This window comes from Uloborus diversus, chromosome 10 (assembly GCF_026930045.1).
Source record: "Uloborus diversus isolate 005 chromosome 10, Udiv.v.3.1, whole genome shotgun sequence".
In the NCBI taxonomy this organism is placed as follows: domain Eukaryota; kingdom Metazoa; phylum Arthropoda; class Arachnida; order Araneae; family Uloboridae; genus Uloborus; species Uloborus diversus.
The window spans coordinates 71106223-71128809 of NC_072740.1; positions in this window are offsets into that span (position 1 = coordinate 71106223).

A 22587-nucleotide genomic window follows, 5' to 3' on the forward strand; every position below is an offset into this window, starting at 1 on the left:
TACGGGAAACGTTTTTGATTATTTCAGAAAACTGCGGAGGGCGTACGAATCTGTGTATTACGGAAAACTTTTTTATATATTCAGAGAGTTTTCCGAGATTTTTTACAGTGTGAGGAAGACAAATTATAGGGACTTGTTTCTTAATTTGGCCAAGGTAAAAAACCCCTACTTTTAATTTTAGGTTTAAGCTCTTGTTTGTTGCATATAGTTTAGCATATGGTGCGTTTGGCCCAATGTAATGCATATATTAGAGCTTAAACACTCTCTATTTAGTAAATAGTTTAATATCTTTTGGTCTTTTGACCATATTTATCGAATCTTCCACGGCTGATGAGCTCCGAATTCAACCTTTCAACTTTATTCTAATAATTGCTACTTTTAATTTTCTTTTTCTCATTGTTATTCATTGCTTGTGTATTTCATATATATACAAAAATATATTATTGAGAAATAATTCTTGTTTGTTATATTTGCAGCTTCTTTCCCTTAAGGGCAGGTACATTGCAACTAAAATAAATCGTACTAATGAAGCTCTGCTGAGATAAATAATATTTCATGTATAATATAAATTATAAATCAAAGTATCATATAAAATATGAGTCAAATATTTTAATATGGTGTAAAAATACAAAATTATTTAATTAAGTCTTTTTTTTTTTTTTTTTTTTTGCTTTTGGTAAAATTGAGGCTTGTAAAACGAAAGAAATGAAGACACTTTTAAATACATATATGTATCTATTTGTTAAAGAAATTAATGCACATTTAACTAATTTAAAGCGTTTCGCTAATGCAAATATTTAAAGAGATATCGTCATTTAGATAATACTGAAGCACTATGTTCCTAATTACAAAAGATAGATTTTTTTTTACTTCATACAATCTAGCTACACTGTTTACAAGAGAATGAAAACATGCAACCTTAAAGACGAACTATCAAACCTGACAATTTGCATATTATAACATTTAATTCATAATGCTTGATACATAAATGTTCAGCCAAATATTAACTAAGATTGACACATAAAAACAAAGTACACAATAACACTTATTTAAAGTTTTTTATAATCTTCAATTCATAAATTTTACAGAATAAAACTAGACACACTTGCACTTTAAATATGTGTTTTATGTAATGTAAAATATTTTCAAATTGCAATAGTTCACAACGAAAAAATGATACTGAGAAAAATAGTTTTTTTTAACGAGATTTATATGAACTAAATCACTTTAAAGTAATAGAGTTGCAAAGCGACTTACCTATTCGTCGGTGGTGGTCTTTTGCAGACTTTGGTCACCAAAAAGGGGATTTTTATGACAGAATAAAATTCTGCCTACAAAAATTACCCATTTGGTAGAAAGAAGAAAAGTATCCAAGAAAAAAGTAAATTACCTACACAAGTTATGCGACGCAACGAATTTACATGGCGTCCTCACGGCAGTTATTTGGTTTTTAATTTCAGTTTGTATTCCTTCCGCGAGCATGCGTCGAGAATTTGCACTTCGTACTTAAAAATAAGTGACATAGCTTCATATTCAATCTCATGACGATACACAAGCAAGAAAATATAAGACTTTAAAATTATCTTCAGTGAATTCATGCGAGGAACAAAACTTCTACTAATCCCCTTGATTGAGTGTTACTTCGCATACATGAGTCAGAACTTGTTTTCATTGCGTGCTTTCGAAAGTTTCAGTTTAGATTTGCTGCTGGACTACAAAATTGCCGTGTGAGCTGCGCATGCGTCGACTCTTACTTTCTTGCTAAACGGGAAATGTTTTTGATTATAGCAGAAAACTGCTGAGGGCGTACGAATCTGTGTATTACGGAAAACTTTTTTGTATATTCAGAGAGTTTTCCGAGATTTTTTACAGTGTAAGAGCAATAATACAAGCAATTTTAGAATCATTCGTGGATTTTTTTTTTTTTTTTTTTTTGGGAATTTCTAATGACAAATAGCATGGTTAACAGCATAACATATGCACAGTTATAAATTTTTGAAAAATTATGAAATAATCTAGTAGTTTCATTCCTAATCACAAAATCGTCGGGGAATATGAGTGGGGGTACCTTCTGAAAAGTGGGGATTGTTTGTTAAACAATCTTAAACTTCAGTTTTTCTCTCAATATTTTCAAGACAAAACTATCAACATATTGTATTTTTAATGCAGAACTTAAAAACGTATCTTGTATCAAACTTGATAGCTTTTATCTTCGGATAAAATTTGACAGGACTTACCTACCCTTCGCGTTCCGGAATTCGTTCACCTCAAGTCAATTTCTCTGACGAACAAAGTGTACCGAAAAGTACCAACAGAGAAATTGATGAATTTAAATATGACACCAAGTCCCCCTGCTGGAACCATTCGGGTTGATTCTTCTGTTCTTGCCCTTTTCCAGCTCATCACAAATATAAATACTTATTCAAAATAGGTTACTGATTTTATTTTTACAGTGTGCGCAAAATGCATTATATATTTTATTTATTAAAACATTGAACTCTATTACATGATTATTCCATTTCATATATACGAGAATACCCCCCCCCCCCCACCATAAGAGTGATGGTGCACCCATAAAATGCTATGAAGCGCTCACCCCCCGTTGAAAAAGCAACATCATATACATTATAAATCAAAGTATCATATACATTATAAATCAAAGTATCATATAAATTATAAGTCAAATACTTTAATATGGTGTAAAAATACAAAATTATTTTATTAACTTTTTTTTTTTTTTTTTTTGCTTTTGGTAAAATTGAGGCTCGTAAAACGAAAAAAATGAAGACACTTTTAAATACATATATGTATCTATTTGTTAAATAAATTAATACACATTTAACTAATTTAAAGCGTTTCGCTAATGCAAATATTTAAAGAGATATCGTCATTTAGATAATACTGAAGCACTTTGTTCCTAATTACAAGAGATAGTTTTTTTTTTTTACTTCATACAATCTAGCTACACTGTTTACAAGAGAATGAAAACATGCAACCTTAAAGACGAACTATCAAACCTGACAATTTGCATATTATAACATTTAATTCATAATGCTTGATACATAAATGTTCAGCCAAATATTAACTGAGATTGACACATAAAAACAAAGTACACAATAACACTTATTTAAATTTTTTTATAATCTTCAATTCATAAATTTTACAAAATAAAACTAGACAGACTTGCACTTTAAATATGTGTTCTATGTAATGTAAAATATTTTCAAATTGCAATAGTTCACAACGAAAAAATGATACTGAAGAAAATAGTTTTTTTTTAACGAGATTTATATGAACTAAATCTCTTTAAAGTAATAGAGTTGCAAAGCGACTTACCTATTCGTCGGTGGTGGTCTTTTGCAGGCTTTGGTCACCAAAAAGGTGATTTTTATGACAGAATAAAATTCTGCCAACAAAAATTACCCATTTGGTAGAAAGAAGAAAAGTATCCAAGAAAAAAGTAAATTACCTACACAAGTTATGCGACGCAACGAATTTACATGGCGTCCTCTCGGCAATTATTTGGTTTTTAATTTCAGTTTGTATTCCTTCCGCGAGCATGCGTCGAGAATTTGCACTTCGTACTTAAAAATAAGTGACATAGCTTCAAATTCAATCTCATGACGATACATATGCAAGAAAATGTAAGACTTTAAAATTATCTTCAGTGAATTCATGCGAGAAACAAAACTTCTACTAATCCCCTTGATGAGTGTTACTTCGCGTACATGAGTCAGCACTTGTTTTCATTGCGTGCTTTCGAAAGTTTCAGTTTAGATTTGCTGCTGGACTATAAAATTGCCGTGTGAGCTGCGCATGCGTCGACTCTTACTTTCTTGCTAAACGGGAAACGTTTTTGATTATAGCAGAAAACTGCGGAGGGCGTACGAATCTGTGTATTACGGAAAACTTTTTTGTATATTCAGAGAGTTTTCCGAGATTTTTTACAGTGTAGCATGGAGCGCAATGAGACTGAAGGCCGAAACATCCCTGTGATGGGTGTCCAGCAAGAAACATCCGGTCTTTAGTAGGGGATATGATGTCCCCCGACTGCTAGGCAGGTTTCACAGCGTCTGCTCATGCTGAGAATGAGGGTGTCAATGAGTTGTTGAGGCATTGCTGCCCATTCGTCTTGCAGCACCAATCGAAGCTCCCGAATCGTTACTGGTGGTAAGGTACGAGCTGCCAAGCGCCTGCCTAGAAAATCCCATATATGCTCGATGGGATTGAGATCCGGAGATCGTGCCGGCCAATCCATACGTTCAATATCCTCACTCTCTAAGAGCTGTTCGGCAGCTACTGTGCGATGACATGGTGCATTGTCGTCCATGAAAAGGAACTGCGGACCCATAGCGCCTCTAAAAAGACGCACATATGGAAGAAGAATCTCGTTACAATAACGGGTCCCGTTGACTGAACCTGCGTCGAAGATGTGAAGGCGTACGACTACCAAGCATAATGCCTCCCCAAACGAGAACACCGCGTCCTCATACCTGTCCCTTTCAATGATATTCGAGGGATGATTGCGGCTTCCCCGCTCTCTCCAGATGAGTATGCGATGAGAATCCCTACTCAGACTGAATCTGCTCTCATCTGTAAAGAGTACTCGTCCCGATTCATTGTCTCTCCAATTCCGGTGTTCCGCCTGTTATTACAAGTAAAGTACAGTGAACCTATAAAAAACAAAATTTACAGTAAGGAAAGATCAGGCAATTTTGACGTGATACTTTCGTAATACTGGTTGCTTTACCTACGCTTGCATGTTGATAACTGCTTGTTGATTACGATTTATCATCAGTAAGGCTTCCTGGTGATGATGCAATCACAAGTCAGCGAATTTTTGCTATCCTACATTCAAAAATGTGTGGTTGGCTTTATTGGGCTGTATGACCAATTTGACTTTATTTATTAATTAATTATTTTTTTTCGTCCCTCTTGAAAATTTTAAAAAGTTTATTAAACTGACTTTAGTTAATATTAATATCTTCAATGATTCAATATTTTTTTTTCCATTTATTCGTCTCAGTTTCCCACCATTTTTTTTTTATTGCTTACAGTTATTTATTTATTAATGGTATTTTTCAGAGGTTCCCAAACTTCAGATCTTCGCGGACCCCCTCCGGAAAAATAACGAACTTCGCCGACCCTCTCCTCCCTTGGACTTGGCCCCCCTGAAACTTGGTGACTGTATGAAAATCTCAAACATCAAACGTTTACTTTCACTTCAAATGATTTTGCTGAATAAACGTAAGCATATTACGTAGGGATGTTTCGTTCATGAACGAACGGGTCAAAAAGAACGAATCCTTAAAATGAACGGATCCGTTTGTTCACCTAAAAAATGAACGCTCGTTCTTTTGAAAGGAGAGAAGTTTGGACACTGAATTGATACACTAGTGACAAAAATCGCTTTTTATTTTTGAATTACATTCATCTTCAATTTTTGAACTCTTAATCGACATCAAATTTCCTTTTTTCTCAGTGCATTACAATGTATTCATGTAGAACGTTTTTACTTTCTGCTTTATTCATAATTTTTCTTTAACCATTGTAGTTCATTTGCAATTTTCCAATGTATTCACTTGAAATGTTTTCTTGTTTGGGTTACTAACAAAATGTTTGGAATTTCCACTTTCTGTCCACGCAAACTGCTAAAATCCTTCTCACGCTTTCTGTCGCCAAAATTATTTCTAAAGATACCTTTCACCACTTTTCTGGTGATCCTTTTGTCTTCTGTAACATCCCTGCGATCAATTGCCATCCATATGGTCTAAGATCCCACTAGGCTTGACCTACCCTCATCGAGTTTCCTAAAATTGTTACTATGTATGAAGAGTAAAAGTTGTAGATAAAACGTGAAAGTAAGAATTTCTACCTCTTTCACGTGAACTAATCAGGGTTGCCAGGGGTTGAAAGGTGCCTAAAAATGAATTATTTACCCTCATCGAGTTTCGGAAAATCGTTATCATAAACGAAGAGTAAAAGATGGAAACAAAACGCTAAACTAAGGTTGCCTACCTTTTTTGGCTGCCTATTTAGGGTTGTCAGGAGATAAAGGGTTTTCAGTGAGGGAGATAATTTACCCCTCATCGAGTTTCCGAAAATTGTTGTCATAAATGAAGTTTAAAAGCTATAAATAAAACGTTAAAGAGAGGTTGCCTACCTGTTGCATGTGAACTAATCACGGTTGCCAGAGGCTAAAAAGTGCCCAAAAATGAGTAATTTAGCTTCATTGAGTTTCCAAAAATTGTTGTCATAAATGAAAAGTAAAAGCTGTAAAGAAACCGTTAAAGTAAGGTTGCCTATCTTTTTCCGGTTCCTAACCAGGGTTGTCAGGGGCTAAAAGGTGCCTAAAAAATCAGTAATTTATCATCATCCAGTTTCTACATAAGTTATATAAAAATATGTAGGTAAAAATATTACAAAACTGATGGTATAGGATTGCCTAAGCAAAAGTGCTCCCATCTCACAGGGTTGTTGCTATTCAAAGTTTCAATATCGAAACTTCGAACAACTTCCTTCTTTTCCTCTTCGTTTATGATAACAATTTTTGGAAACTCGATGAGGGTAAATTACTCGTTTTTAGGCAACTTTGAACCTCTGGCAAACCTGATTAGTTCACATGAAAGAGGTAGAAATTCTTACTATCACGTTTTATTCACAACTGTTACTCTTCTTCTATGGTAACAATGTTAGGAAACTCGATGACGGAAGGTCAAGCTTAGTGGGATCTCGCCCTATATTGATTTGGTTTTATTTTTAACTTGGCGATTTCCAAGTTGCTTATTTTTACCTTTAATAACCAGAGATTTTTAATAAGGATTAATACTGGCTCATTTTTCTACCATTAAAAAAGTGTTGCGGTTTCTTCTTTTTTTTTTCTGTTCTCATTAATACTGTAAAATAATAATTTTGAAGTTCCCTAATAGTAGTATAAAAAGGAGAGTTCTGCCCCAGGAGGCGGAGGGCGGAGGGAACCACGCCCCCGCCCCAGGCTACTCCGCCTCTGCCCTCAGGCATTTCCCCCCGGGCATGCCCTGAGGCGTTTTTCGAGTGGAGTTGAGTTGTTTTAGCCTGAGGCGTTTTTCGAGTGGAGTTGAGTTGTTTTAGCCTCAGGCGTTTTTTGAGTGGAGTTGAGTTGTTTTAGCCTCAGGCGTTTTTTGAGTGGAGTTGAGTTGTTTTAGCCTCGGGCGTTTTTCGAGTGGAGTTGAGTTGTTTTAGCCTCAGGCATTTTTCGAGTGGAGTTGAGTTGTTTTAGCCTCAGGCATTTTTCGAGTAGTGTTGAGTTGTTTTAAAAAGTTTATAGTTTAGGAATGGCAACACCTTTTAGTTTCGGTTTCCATCATGCGCCCCCTAGCGGTAAATGATGGAACTACTATATCACTGTAACATTGATAATATTAGGAAAATTACTTTTTAGAATTTAAAAATTACATTTCTTAGGATGGCAACACCCTTTAGTTTCGGTTTCCCATACTCCGCCTCCTAGTGGTGAATGATGGAATTACTATATCACTGTAACATTGATAATATTAGAAAAAGTGCTTTCTTTTTGAAAGTTTTTATTTCTAGGATGGCAACACCCTTTAGTTTCGGTTTTCTTCCCTCCGCCTCTTAGTGCTGAATAATGGAACTACTATTACCCATTCAAAGTGTTAACATAGGAAAAAAGGCTTTATTTTATAAACGTTTATATTTCTAGGATGGCAACAGCTCTTAGTTTTGGTTTTCAACCCTCCGCCTCCTCGTAGTGATTATGGGAACTACTTTAATGCAGCTTAAAATGTTTATATTTTTAGGATGGCAACACTAACTAGTTTCAGCTTTAGAGTTTGATGTAACGTAAGAAAAAAAGATTGTGGCGCCATCTAGGAAAGGAAAATAGCACAATTATTAAATTTTATATTTTTTTGGAGTTTCTTTTTCCCTGTAACTAAATTATACTTTTGTATTCTTTCTTCTATCAATGAACAAAAATGTTTCCGTATAATTAATTTTTACGTTTTTTGCACCGAGCGGGATTCGAACCCTCAACCGTCATAAAAGACCTCCGTGGCTGTCGAATTACATGCACATAAATCGACTGAGCCACGGAGGTCTGAAGTTTCTTTCGTTGTCTAACATCTCGATGTAATTTTTTGATGGATAAGTGCGCGTCTCGCCATCTATGAGGAGAAAATAGAAGTACATTTTCTTTAGAGACGTCCATATAACCTGATATATCTTGATGTTCTTTTTATTTATAAAAATGGCATCACAAGAAGAGGTTGTATGTATTACTATCCTTTATGCAAGTTTATCTCTCGTGATGGGTATAATATATATTTTAACGGGTAAATCAGACTTTGTGATTGATTTTCTAGTTAAACCGAACGATACGTCTAATTCGCTCATATCGTTTCGAGGATAATTAATATAAACGTCTCCAATAACCTATTCTCATGCTGTAATGAAGAAAGCTTACCAGGAACCGGCGCGAGAAGCAAGTTTTGGTGGTGTTGATGCATTATTTCGTGCTTCACGAGGAAAAGCATCGAAGAAAGAGATCAAGAAATGGTTGACGGGGGTTGACGCTTATACCTTACACAAGCCGGTGACAAGGAAATTTCCTACCAATCGAGTCATCGTACACGCAATCGATCATCAGTGGCAAGCAGATTTAGTCGATGTTTCAAGTTTACAAAAACATAATCGTGGATATCGATATATATTAACATGCATTGACATTTTATCAAAATATGCCTGGGTACATCCACTTAAATCAAAACGAGGTCAAGATATAGTTACTGTTTTCGAGAAAATCTTTTCTGAGCGAAAACCAAAACTTTTACAGACTGATCAAGGAGTTGAATTCAAAAATGCAAAATTTCAAAAGTTTCTACGAGACAATAAAGTCAAATTTTTCACGACATTTAATGCGACGAAAGCTTCTGTTGTGGAAAGATTTAACCGCACACTGAAAACGAAAATGTGGAAATATTTTACAAATCAAAACACCTATAATTTTATCGACGTATTAGACGATTTGGTGAAAAGCTACAATATTACTTACCATTCAACTATTAAGAGAGCACCAATAGATGTGAATGCGGATAATGAAGGCGAAGTTTATTTCACCGTCTACGGAGAAAATCAGGACGTACAGCAGAAACCTTGTCTTTTCAGCATAGGAGATATTGTTCGAATTTCCAAACAAAAACTTACTTTTGAAAAGGGATACGAGACGAATTGGACAGAGGAACTTTTTATCGTCACCGAATGTGTCAAAAGACATATTCCAGTATACCATGTGAAAGATTTAATGGGAGAGGCTATTCAAGGTACTTTTTATCCACAAGAATTGCAGAAAGTTAAACTAAAAGAAGATTACACCGTCGAAAAAATATTACGAAAGAGAAAAAAGGGGGAAAAAACGGAGTATTATGTAAAGTTCCGAGGATATTCGGACAAATTTAACCAATGGATTCCAGCTTCACAATTATCCAACCTATAAATACGGGGAACACGATTCATATTTGCTCAGTTTTTTCAAAATGTCATTCTACGTCACTTTACCCAGCGACAATTCTTTAAATTATTTTCCTGAGAATAAAATATCACATTTTATTACACGTTTACCGTCTCCAATCGAACTTACTGGTAATTGGGATTGTGCTTTAGTAGAACTGATCTATCCACATACTTGGTATAATGTAAACCGAGAGAATAACTTAATAGGATTCGATATAGGTGATGGAAAAGAATTAGGAAGAAATATCCCACCTGGGTGTTACGAAAGTGTACCAGATATTTTAAAAGCCATAAGTATACCTGATCACGAGAATAAAATTTCATTCAATTACAATCCAGTAACAAAACGAGTTCGTGTTAAAGTGAAAAACAATGCACGTGTGGTCTTTCATGAAGGGTTATCGCAGATGTTAGGATTCCCACCTACAGTCATATGTGTTGAAAACAACAAAAATACCGAACAAACAGTATTTAGCCCCCAAATAGCCGATCCAAATGCGCATTTCAAAGTGTTGATGATTTATACAGATATTATTGAACCACAGATTGTAGGCGATGTTTATGCTCCTCTTCTTCGGACTGTTAGAGTGACAGGCACTGATGGAGAAACGATAAGTGTAGAATATGAAAGACCTCATTATTTGCCTGTGAGTCGAAAAATTATAGACACTATAGAAATAGTTATAAGAACCAACACTGGATTACTAGTGCCATTTGAACGTGGAAGATCGTACGTGAAACTTCACTTTCGTCAGAAATACTTAGCGTGATGTATGTGCCATATAGATGTTGTCAAAAATCCTTCGAGGACTACTACAGCCTTCAATCGGGAAATGGAATTAATTATTATCAAGGAGCACCCTATCAAAGAGGATACGGTTTCGGTGGTTTCTTTAAATCTTTTTTCAGAGCTGCTATACCACTTTTCAAATCCGGAGCCAAGACAGTTGGAAAACAAATTTTAAACACTGGTGTGGATGTCTTCAATGATGTGTCACGTGGTGAAAATCTTAAAGTAGCAACCAACCGAAGACTTAAGGAAGCAGGCAAAAATTTGGCAGATAAAGCTGCTGTTAAAATTAAAACTATGATCGGTTCGGGCAGCAGAAATAAAAAGCGTAAACTTCCGAAGAAACGAATTAGTTTTCAAAAAACCAAGAGAGTGAAAGCACATCACGATATTTTCTCTCAAAAATGGCGTCTCTCATCCATCATGATTCTGCAGTGTGCGTGAAATCAGAACTGGACCTATTTGTGATACCTCCAACCCAAGCTGCTATTGAAAATGGACAATTTGTGGAATATCATCCAATAGCAAGTATTCGAGATGGATCACCTTTGGAATTTTTGATATCAGGGAGCGGCTCAGAATATGCTGACCTCAACGCTTCATATATTTACGTGAAAGCAAAAATCGTCAAAGCCGATGGATCAGAGTTATCAGCGAAAATTGTCAAACCCGATGGGACGGTGATACCCGGCGATGAGCCTGTTGTTCCAACCAACTTGTTCCTTCACGCACTTTTCTCTCAAGTCGACATTAGTTTGAATGAGCGAAGTATTTCCTCAGCAAGTAATACATACCCCTACCGTGCTTATATCGAAACTCTTCTAAATTATGGAGAAGATGCAAAAAAGAGTCAACTTACCTGTGAACTGTTTTACAAAGACTCACAACCGAACGAAATCGATCCCACAGCTGAGGGTGCAGATGAAGGGTTGAAATCAAGATATGAACTCAGTAAAAATAGTAAAACATTTGATATGATTGGACAATTGCACAGTGATATATTCAAACAACCCCGGCTCATGTTGAATTTAGTCGATATTAAAATTAAAATGATTCGAAGCAATGCTTCCTTTTGTCTTTTATCACCAAAAGCGGATGCTGCTTACAAGGTGATATTAGATCATGCATCTTTATTTATTAGAAAGGTTAAAGTTAGCCCAGGAGTTTCTCTGGGTCATGCGAAAGCTTTAGAAAAGAGCTCTGCCAAGTATCCTATCGACAGAGTGCTTTGCAAAACGTATTCCATTTCTAAAGGAAGTTTTTCCTTCATGCAGGATAATGTATTTTTAGGTGTGATGCCTAAAAGGGTGGTGATTGGATGTGTCGAGAATGCTGCTATGAATGGTCAATATTCCAAAAACCCTTTTCTATTTTCCCATCACAATGTAAATTTTGTATCTATTTATGTGGATGGACAACCTGTACCAAGTAAACCCCTTGAATTAGATTTTGAAAACAATAATTATATTCGAGCGTATCACAATTTGTTTGACGGATTAAATAGTGATAAAGGCATCTATTTATCACGTGAACAATATGCACAAGGAGCAGTGTTGTACAGTTTCGATCTCTCAGCTGACCTATGCAATGGCCCTCATTTGAATTTGCAACAGCAAGGAAATTTAAGAGTCGAAATTAAATTTAGCAAAGCAATAACACAAACTTTATCGTTATTGATCTATGCTGAATTTCAAAACGTGATTGAAATAACTAAATCACGTCATGTACTATGTGATTTTGCCAATTAGAAAAAATAATGGATTCCAATCAAATACGGAATATTTTACAGCATGATTCAATCACTAAAAAATATTTCATAGATGTATTTCCAAGTGATCACCTCGCCAGCATTGACATCGATACAACCCCTACATGTTTTATCGCAAATGTCGACACTTCTAAAGAGTCTGGGAGTCATTGGGTTGCTTTCTATGTGGAGGGCGAACATCGCCAATTAGAGTTTTTTGATTCGTATGGAAATGCACCGTCCTTTTTCAAAGGACCAATTCATGATTTTGTATCTCAATTTTCAAATGTAACCCACAACCCCATGACATTACAAAGCAATGTCACGGCTGTGTGTGGACAGTATTGTATTTATTATTTATATTCTAAATGTCGCGGACATACATTGAAAAATATATTATCTACTTTTGTAAATAACCATGTGTCTAATGATAAACGTGTATACAATTTTGTAGCAAAACATTTTCATGTATTTCCAAATTTCAATCAATAAATATATTTAAATGAATATCATTCTCGTCTCTCTCTCATTTACGATGGAGTTTCCAAAGTTACAAGTTAGCTTTACGATGGTCGCAGCCGGTCCAACTTCGTCTGGGAAGTCATTTTTTATATCAAATCTGCTTAAACATAGACAAGAAATGTTTTCAACGGTACCTGATAAAGTGATATGGTTCTACGGTATCTATCAAGATTTATACGATACAATCCCAGATGTGACGTTTGTCGAAGGAATACCTTCTAATTACCGAGAGTATTTAGGAAACCATACGGTTTTTATCGTTGACGACCTGATGGCAGAGGCCTGCAGAAATAATACTCTAACACAACTTTTCACGCGAGGAAGTCATCATTTGAATATATCTGTGATTTTCATTACGCAAAACTTTTTCCACAAAGGAAAAGAAATGCGTGAAATTACTTTAAATGCTCAGTATATCCTTCTTTTCAAAAATAGGAGAGATCTTTCACAAGTGACTCATTTAGGAAAACAACTATTTCCCAGGCATTTAAAATTTTTTCAAGAAGTGTACGAAGATGCAACGAAGGAGAAATTTTCATATTTATTGATTGATCTAAAAAACGACACACCGGAAGAATTACGATTACGTACAAATATTCTACCCAATGAAACTCAGTATATATATCAAAGAAAACTAATATAAAAGTGATCAACTATAAGTAAAGACGGTCATTTTTGAAAATGGCATTAACGAAAGAACAATTGCGAGATCTGCACCTCCTTCATTTGTGTCCTCAAAAGTTGCAAAAGGTTTTATTGAAAAATATAAATGTAAACTGCATCAAAGCCATTTGTGAGTGCTGTCACAATACATTGAAAGGAAATATTCCTTTATCAAAACCTCGGAAGAAAGTTCTTTCTAAACATAAGAAGACTCTGCGAAGTTTAGCAAATCGAAAATTAAGTCTTGCTAAGAAACGCAAGTTACTTGTACAGAAAGGTGGATTCTTGAATTTTTTAATTCCCGCTGCAATAAGTATATTATCAACGCTCATCAATGGAAAAAGCTAGAAAATTTGCTCTTGTTCCAGAAGAAATGGTTTCAAAACACACTATAACTCAAAAACAACTTAGCGAACTTGATCGCGAAATGTTGAAGATTCTACACAGCAATTTGGAAGAACACGATAAACTAACTAAGTATACGGAATTACTGCAAAAGAAAATACACATGACTGAGTTTAATTCGACGTGGAACCAAGCATCTCAAGAAAAAAAATATAAAGAAGAAGAAAAACCAACAAATGAAGATGATACTTACGGTTTAACAATTATGAATAGTGTTGCAAAGAATTATCAACACCAGGCAAAAACCCTTTTGGAACTTATGAAAAAACATTCAGATCTTCTATCATGGGACAAAAACGGACAGATTATTTACAAAAATCAGAAAGTTGCAAATACCAATATTGCTGACTTAATGAATTTAATTTTTAGCAATAGAAAAAAAATTCATATACCCTGGAAAGATGAATTTTTAAGCACCCTGAAAGAAATGAACATTCCTCAACACTTTGTGAAAAATGTGTATTTATCTAATGTAAATCCATCTCTTTCACCCAAAGCTGTTATTTCACCGAAAAGGATGAGGCAAAAGAGACAGCCTGATGTCAAGTGGGAAAATATGTATTAATAAAATTTTTCTTAATCATTTTTACTGTCTTATTATTGTATACTTTTGAAATTCATCATGAAAATAATGCCAATCAATGATAATTTTGTTTTCAAGTAAAATTGAGAAAATAAAGCTCGTTTGTAGGTAATCCCCGTAACTGCTAACTTCATGGACCGAGTTGCACGAATTTCGTTATTATTTAATTCAAACAATTGTAACAATAATTAAAGTGGAAATTTGTATTTATCTCGTTGAAACGCGTATTTAATTGCATTCGTAGTCGCAGTAATCAGATTTTACTACCTTAAGATTTTTTTTTTTTTAAAGAAATACTTACTAAATAATTTTAAAAATTAATCAATTTCTATAAGTAAGAAAAACACATAAAGAAATATATAAATTCATATATAAGTAATAATTTTTATATATAAGTAATAATTTTTTAAAAATCTAGTAATGCTTCTTATTTTTTTCGAATGGCCAGTTAAGTTCATCCTACCAGTTTTCCGACTAGAAATAAGTGTTGTCGGCTAACATAGTTTAAAGAAACTCTTTAAGCTGTATTCAATGGAAAACCTTACACACCTGCCAACCCCTAAGGATACGTCTCTCCCCCAACTCCCTTAAGCGCTGCCTTTCTTAGAGAAGGTACGGCTGCTCTTTTCACTTTGCAAGGGACAAGTCTGGACAAGGGTAATTTGGGATCGCCTAACCGTAGGTGTACGAACAGGTTTAGGACAATTTGACTGGTAGCACAGCAAGAGCTATTTCGATTCACTTTCAGAAAAGTACTCGATCAGTTCGCACAAGTTTTCTGTTAGTAGTTTCTTTTTTTTGGTGTCCTGAGCGATATTTTGTTGTTATCTTAAAGTTATTTCAGAAATTTTTTTTCATTACAATGGATAACGCTATAGCCGGACCGAGTGGTGCTCAAAACAACTTGTTCCATTGTGAAATTTGTGATAAGTCTTTTTCTAGAAAAGATAATTTGAAGCGTCATTTGAAAATACATTCAGGACAAAAGGACTTCGCATGTCAGAACTGTAGCAAAACTTTTAGCAGAAAGGATGACCTAAACCGCCATATGATTTCTCACTTGCCAGAACGAACCTACGAATGCGTAGAATGTAACCTGACCTTTACGCGTCATGATAATCTAAAAAGACATTTGCAGCTGCATTTCAATTCCTTCAAATGCGACCAGTGCACAAGTATGTTTGTTCGTAAGAGTAATTTATTACAACATGTACGTCTACAACATGGTTCACACAAACGAAAGAATGATGAAGAAAGTGCAACTGTAAATGCGAAGAAACGAAAGAATAATCAAGAAAATGTGGGTACAAATGCAAAACCAAAAGAGGATTCTAAGGTATTGGATGTGTTTTCGAAAGTGGAGCTTGCAATTCCTGAAAATTCCTGTTCTGATTTGAATGTGTGCATGAATGTTATGAGACCAGTGATAACCGAACATTTAGAAGAACGTGTGTCTGAAGATAGATCCATAAAGTTTTATTTAATGATAAAGTGTCAATTCAGTCGAAAAACAATTGATGGAGGAATAGAACGCATGACTACTTACTTAAGAAGTAAAAATCTAATAATTCTGAACATAGAAAATATTTCAGAACAACTTGATGAAGCTTATGCTAAAGTTGAAGAATCGTTTGCAGAATTCCTTCGAAGAGGCTCTGGTTGGAAGTTAGATAAAGTTCTAACAGTGGAAGTTTTTTCTGCAAAATATAAACCTTTGACTGGAAGTAATTATATTCCCTTACCTCCGAAGTTGAGTAAGAAAAAGGCTATCTTAAACATCCAAAACGAGGATGACAAATGTTTACTATGGTGTTTGGTAGCACAAAACATAAAAATCGACCGTAAAAATCATCCAGAACGAGTAAATAATTACTTACCTCACGAAAATTCTATTAAAATGGATGGACTAACATATCCTGTATCTGTACAGAAAATTCCTGTGGTGGAGCGGCAAAATGATCTACGTATAAATGTTTTTGGATATGAAGATGGCCAGATATTTCCGGTGTACATTTCAAAGAAGATGAATGAAGAGTGCGTGAACTTACTCCTACTTAGCAATGGTGAAGTACAACACTATACTCTTATAACAAACATGTCAAGATTGTTGTGTGATGAAAGCAACCATAATGGCAAAACTTTTATTTGTTTCCGATGTCTTCACCGATTTTCAAGAGAAGATTTGTTGAAGGACCATACTAAATACTGCAGTGAGCATGGTGCTCAAAAGGTAAAGATGCCTGTTGAAGGAAGCAACTTGTTGTACTTTAAGAACCAGCATTTCCAACACGATATTCCGTACACTATTTTTGCTGACTTTGAATCAATATTAGTGCCAATCGATGGCGTGAAGCCCGATTTAAACATGGCATTCACCCAAAAGTCCGCAATACACATTCCTAGTGGATATGCATACGTTATAATTGGCCCCGATGGGCAGTGCGTGAAACCAATGCATTGTTACAGAGGGGAAAATGCTGTAAATAATTTCTTGGAGAAATTATTAGAAGAAAAAAAATTTTTAGAAAATATATTATTTGCCATCAAACCATTAAAACTTAGTTTTGATGAAGAACTCTCCTTTCAGCAGGCTACGCATTGCTTCTTGTGCAAGAAAGAGCTGAAAGAAGATCGGGTAAGAGATCACGATCACCTATCGGGTAGATATAGAGGTGCTTTACATAGACAGTGCAATTTAAACTTCAGCTTGAAGAAGGTAGTTCCTGTGGTATTCCACAATCTGAAAAACTACGACGCCCACCACATTATGTGTGAAATTGGAAAAATTAAAGGATACGAGTTGAGTGTCATCGCCACCAATATGGAGAAATATATTTCATTTTCATTAACGAATAAAAGTAAGGAGAAAAAAATTGAATTGAAATTTATTGATAGTTTGCAGTTCATGCCGTCTTCAATAGAAAAGCTTGTTTCGATTTTATCCGAAGAAAATTTCGTGGTGCTAAAGCAAACCTTCCCAGTGAACTCTAACTTACTGATTAGAAAGGGTATTTACCCATATGAATATGTTACATGCTTTGAAAAATTTGACGAAAAGGAACTGCCGAGCAAAGATGCATTTTACAGTTCGCTGAAAAAAGAAGGAGTAAGTGATGAGGAATATGCCTATGCAAAACTAATTTGGGATAAATTCAAGATAAGTTGCTTAGGGGAATATCACGACTTATATGTCAAGACTGACGTGGCTCTTCTAGCTGATATTTTTACTCATTTCAGATCCGTCTGTAAACGGCATTACGGCTTAGAGTGTCTCCACGTGATGACGTCACCCGGGCTAGCCTGGCAAGCTTCACTTAAAATGTTGGAACGCCCCTTGCAACTTTTCACAGACATTGAAATGCATCTTTTTATTGAGCGAGGAATTCGTGGCGGAATTTTCGATGGTAACGAAGAGGTTTTCCCAGGCGAACAATTCGTACATGGAAGCTTACGATGATTCCAAACCTTCTAAATTCATTGCATATTGGGACGCCAATAACTTGTATGGCTGGGCAATGTCCCAACCACTTCCTTGCGGATCGTTTCAGTGGGTTTCGGTTCAAGGTCTTGATGAGGCCTGGATAAAGAGTATTCCGGATGATGGAGAAAATGGATACATTTTAGAAGTGTCACTCTTGTATCCTACTTCTTTACATGATACACATGCAGACTATCCCTTAGCAGTAGAAAGAATGAAAATTTCGAAAGAAATGCTATCAGACTTTACTAAACGGTACTCGAGCCACAATGTTACCTCCGAAAAGTTAGTGCCCAATCTAATGGATAAAGAAAATTATGTAGTGCACTACAGGAATTTGAAATTATATCTTAGTTTAGGTATGAAACTTTCGCAGGTGCACAAAGTTTTAAAGTTTGAACAAAGTCCATGGTTAAAAAGATATATCGACTACAACACGGAACAAAGAAAACTTAGCACGACGCCGTTTGAAAAAGACTTTTTCAAACTAATGAACAATTCAGTCTATGGAAAGACAATGGAAAATGTCCGGAACCGTATAGATGTAAAGTTAGTTTCCGAAGAGAAAAAAGCCCTAAAAATGGTTGCTTCGCCTTCCTTTGACTCGTTTACAATTTTTAACGAGGACTTAGTCGGAGTGAAGCGTCTGAAAAAAAGTATTCTCCTTAATCGTCCAATTTTTGCAGGCTTTACCGTGTTGGAATTAAGTAAAGTTCTTATGTACTCATTTCACTACAATTTTGTAAAGAAATTGTATGGCAACAGAGCACAATTGCTTTTTACTGACACAGACTCTTTTTCATATGAAATAGAAACTCCAGATTTGTATGAGGATATGGCAGCTCACATGGATATGTTTGACACTTCGGACTATCCTAAAACTCACCCTCTCTACAGCGAAATTAATAAAAAAAAAATAGGGTGTTTCAAAGATGAGCTAAACTCTAAAATTGGACTGGAATTTGTAGGCCTTCGGTCTAAAATGTATTCTTTGTTGTCTGAAGAAGGAGAAAAAAAGACTGCAAAAGGAGTGTCACGAACGGTTGTGGAAAAAAATATCAGCCACGCACAGTACAAAGAGTGTGTTCTAAATGTAAAATGCACTAGGGAAATTCAATCGCGGATCCAGAGCGAAAAACATGCTCTATATACAGTGGAGACTAATAAAATTGCATTGTCCCCGTTTGATGACAAACGCTATGTATTGGAGAATGGTATTGACACTCTACCTTACGGTCATTACAGGATTCAAAAAAGAAGAATCGTAAGTCTTTTCTATCACAAAATTATATTTATAAGTAAAACGATATTAACTTTCCATATTTTCGAGTATTTCTTTTTTTTTTAAAAATCGAGGAGTTTTTATTTAAAGGAACCAATAATATTTTAAACTATTTGCTTCATCTCAAAATGAATGAAATCAGATAATGTGTCATTTTTATCATTTGTATATACGTGTGTATGTTTAAGTGTAGGATTTATACTTTTAATATATTTGTTTCCAATATTTTTTATTTCTTGTTATACATTCACTTGACTCATTAGTTTAGCTGCTATGTGTTCTCACTTAAGGGAGCAAATAAACTTTCAAAGTATTTGCTTCATCTTCTTTAAATGAGCGAAATCGTAAAATGTGTAATATTTATAATATGTATATATATATGTATAAAAGTTGTGTTTATGTGTGTTTAAGTATTTGTTTCTACTTTTAATATATTTGTCTACAATATTTTTTATTACCTTGTTATACATTCACTCGATCTATTAGTTTAACTGTTATGCGCATCTGTAGGAATCTAGTCTTGATAATTTGCTTTCTTTCTTTTTTTTTTTGAAACTTTCACTATGTTTTTATAATTATATGTACATAAATAATAGAATTGGTGATAATAGTAATAATAATAATAGTATTAGTAGTTATTTGATGATGCTCATAACGTATCGGGTGGTGGTGGGGACAACCTAAATAATCATTGTAACGTATTTCTTTAAAGCATCGATTTCTTAATGATAGTAATATCTGCTTAAAAGATATGTTTGAACATGTCAGCTTACTCTTCCCATTGTTATAAGAATCTATATCCGTAGGCGTGTCGTTTAGAGCTATTAGTGACGTCAATACATACAGTTCTTCTTATTGGATAAAGTAAATATGCCCTGGTCGATAGTAGACGTTCAGAGAATCATTTTCCGTGCAGTGTTGTGTTTGGAAGGACATCGAATAATTTTGTTCTATGTATCTTGGCTTTTTCTTCATTCACTGGTGCCAAAGCTTAGTTTGATTTACTTTTTAAGTTCAAAGAAAATACATTTTACTATGGAAACTTCTAATCCATCGAAAAAGTTAAAAATGGACGATATGACAAATGGTAAAGATGTAACTGGAAAATATGTTCAGCAACAAGACATTGGATTCCAGTTGGATTGCATTCCTAAGAATCACTACTATCTTGGTGGAGAGGTTTTTGCGGTTGTCTCGTGTTTCCTAGGATACACAAGGGTTCATATTAGAAGATATGTTGCTGGTGATATTGATGGAAATCTATTACCGACAAAAAATGGAGTTTCTCTTACACCGACCGTATGGGAGTCATTACAACGCCAGTTGAACACATACGTAACATTCGCTGACAACAATACAGCATTAGTTATTTCGAAAGATTTATTCGTCACAAAGGACAAAACTGACGGTAAATTACGTGTAAACCTTCAACGAATGTTTCGGAAAAAGGACTTGTGCTTTCAATTTGTGCCACAGTATGTAAGCTTAGAACACTTTCAAATTAGAAAGCTGTGTTATAACATGAATGCTATTTCTGAAGTTTTGCGCGATACTCTTCTGCGTTCTACACTCGAATATCACGTACTTCAAAAGCTTAAAGATTACTCGCCCTCGAAAATGTCTGAGTATTGTGGTGATCCCGATAATCCCGAAGGTTTAGAAGAACTAACTCTATCTGTGAGTAAAATTTTAAAAGATTTTATAAGTAAACATATAAAGAAACATATTGAATGTTTCAGTAGTGTTTCGGACATAGAACCTAGGTACGATCGCATGTGCTTGCAAATGAATCAAAGTGAAAAATGGGACAATTATCATGAGTTAGCTTTGTATGATATCAATTGGGCTGAAGTTGCTGAAAAAAATTGTATGTGATAATGCTAAATTTGATTACTTTTGGTATCTTGTGAAAATATTTGAATTTTTTGAATGTTTAGACTCTAAGAGCATTTACAAATCTGTAAAAAATCTGTATCTCAAGGATGAATCATACTCTTTTTATACGAATGTTATATGAATACATTTGATTGTAACTGTTTATTTGTAATGTCGCTAAGTGTGAATAAATATGTAATGATTTGAAACTATATGACTCTTTACTGAATTTTGCGATGTAGCATACTTATATTAAACGTTACACTAAACACACTTGATATTAATTTCTAATCTAACTTCGAAATAAAGAATATAATCCAGTACAAATAAAATATATAAATTAGCTTATTAATGCCGATTTCAATCTTAAAAAAAAAATGATAAAGTTAACTACAAGAACACATTTTTTCTTTTTGTTCATTGATAGAAGAAAGAATACAAAAGTATAATTTAGTTACAGGGAAAAAGAAACTCCAAAAAAATATAAAATTTAATAATTGTGCTATTTTCCTTTCCTAGATGGCGCCACAATCTTTTTTTCTTACGTTACATCAAACTCTAAAGCTGAAACTAGTTAGTGTTGCCATCCTAAAAATATAAACATTTTAAGCTGCATTAAAGTAGTTCCCATAATCACTACGAGGAGGCGGAGGGTTGAAAACCAAAACTAAGAGCTGTTGCCATCCTAGAAATATAAACGTTTATAAAATAAAGCCTTTTTTCCTATGTTAACACTTTGAATGGGTAATAGTAGTTCCATTATTCAGCACTAAGAGGCGGAGGGAAGAAAACCGAAACTAAAGGGTGTTGCCATCCTAGAAATAAAAACTTTCAAAAAGAAAGCACTTTTTCTAATATTATCAATGTTACAGTGATATAGTAATTCCATCATTCACCACTAGGAGGCGGAGTATGGGAAACCGAAACTAAAGGGTGTTGCCATCCTAAGAAATGTAATTTTTAAATTCTAAAAAGTAATTTTCCTAATATTATCAATGTTACAGTGATATAGTAGTTCCATCATTTACCGCTAGGGGGCGCATGATGGAAACCGAAACTAAAAGGTGTTGCCATTCCTAAACTATAAACTTTTTAAAACAACTCAACACTACTCGAAAAATGCCTGAGGCTAAAACAACTCAACTCCACTCGAAAAATGCCTGAGGCTAAAACAACTCAACTCCACTCGAAAAACGCCCGAGGCTAAAACAACTCAACTCCACTCAAAAAACGCCTCAGGCTAAAACAACTCAACTCCACTCGAAAAACGCCTGAGGCTAAAACAACTCAACTCCACTCGAAAAACGCCTCAGGCTAAAACAACTCAACTCCACTCGAAAAACGCCTCAGGGCATGCCCGGGGGGAAATGCCTGAGGGCAGAGGCGGAGTAGCCTGGGGCGGGGGCGTGGTTCCCTCCGCCCTCCGCCTCCTGGGGCAGAACTCTCCTTTTTATACTACTAATGTGTTTAAATGATTTGGGCAAGGGCGCATTGATAAATAGGAAGTTCATTGGTCATAGGAGGAGGGGGATAACAAAAAGCTCGCATTGCACATTTCTGTCAAAATGAAGCATTTAATAGCGGTATATTAAGCGTTAATATGTTTTTATTTCCATGCTGCGTTTATATTTATAAAAGACACTAGGATTTTTTCCCTCAGAAAACTTTGTTTTGTATTATAATTGTGTTTTTTGCAACGAAAAAACGCATTTATTTCCGCAACAAAAAGTGT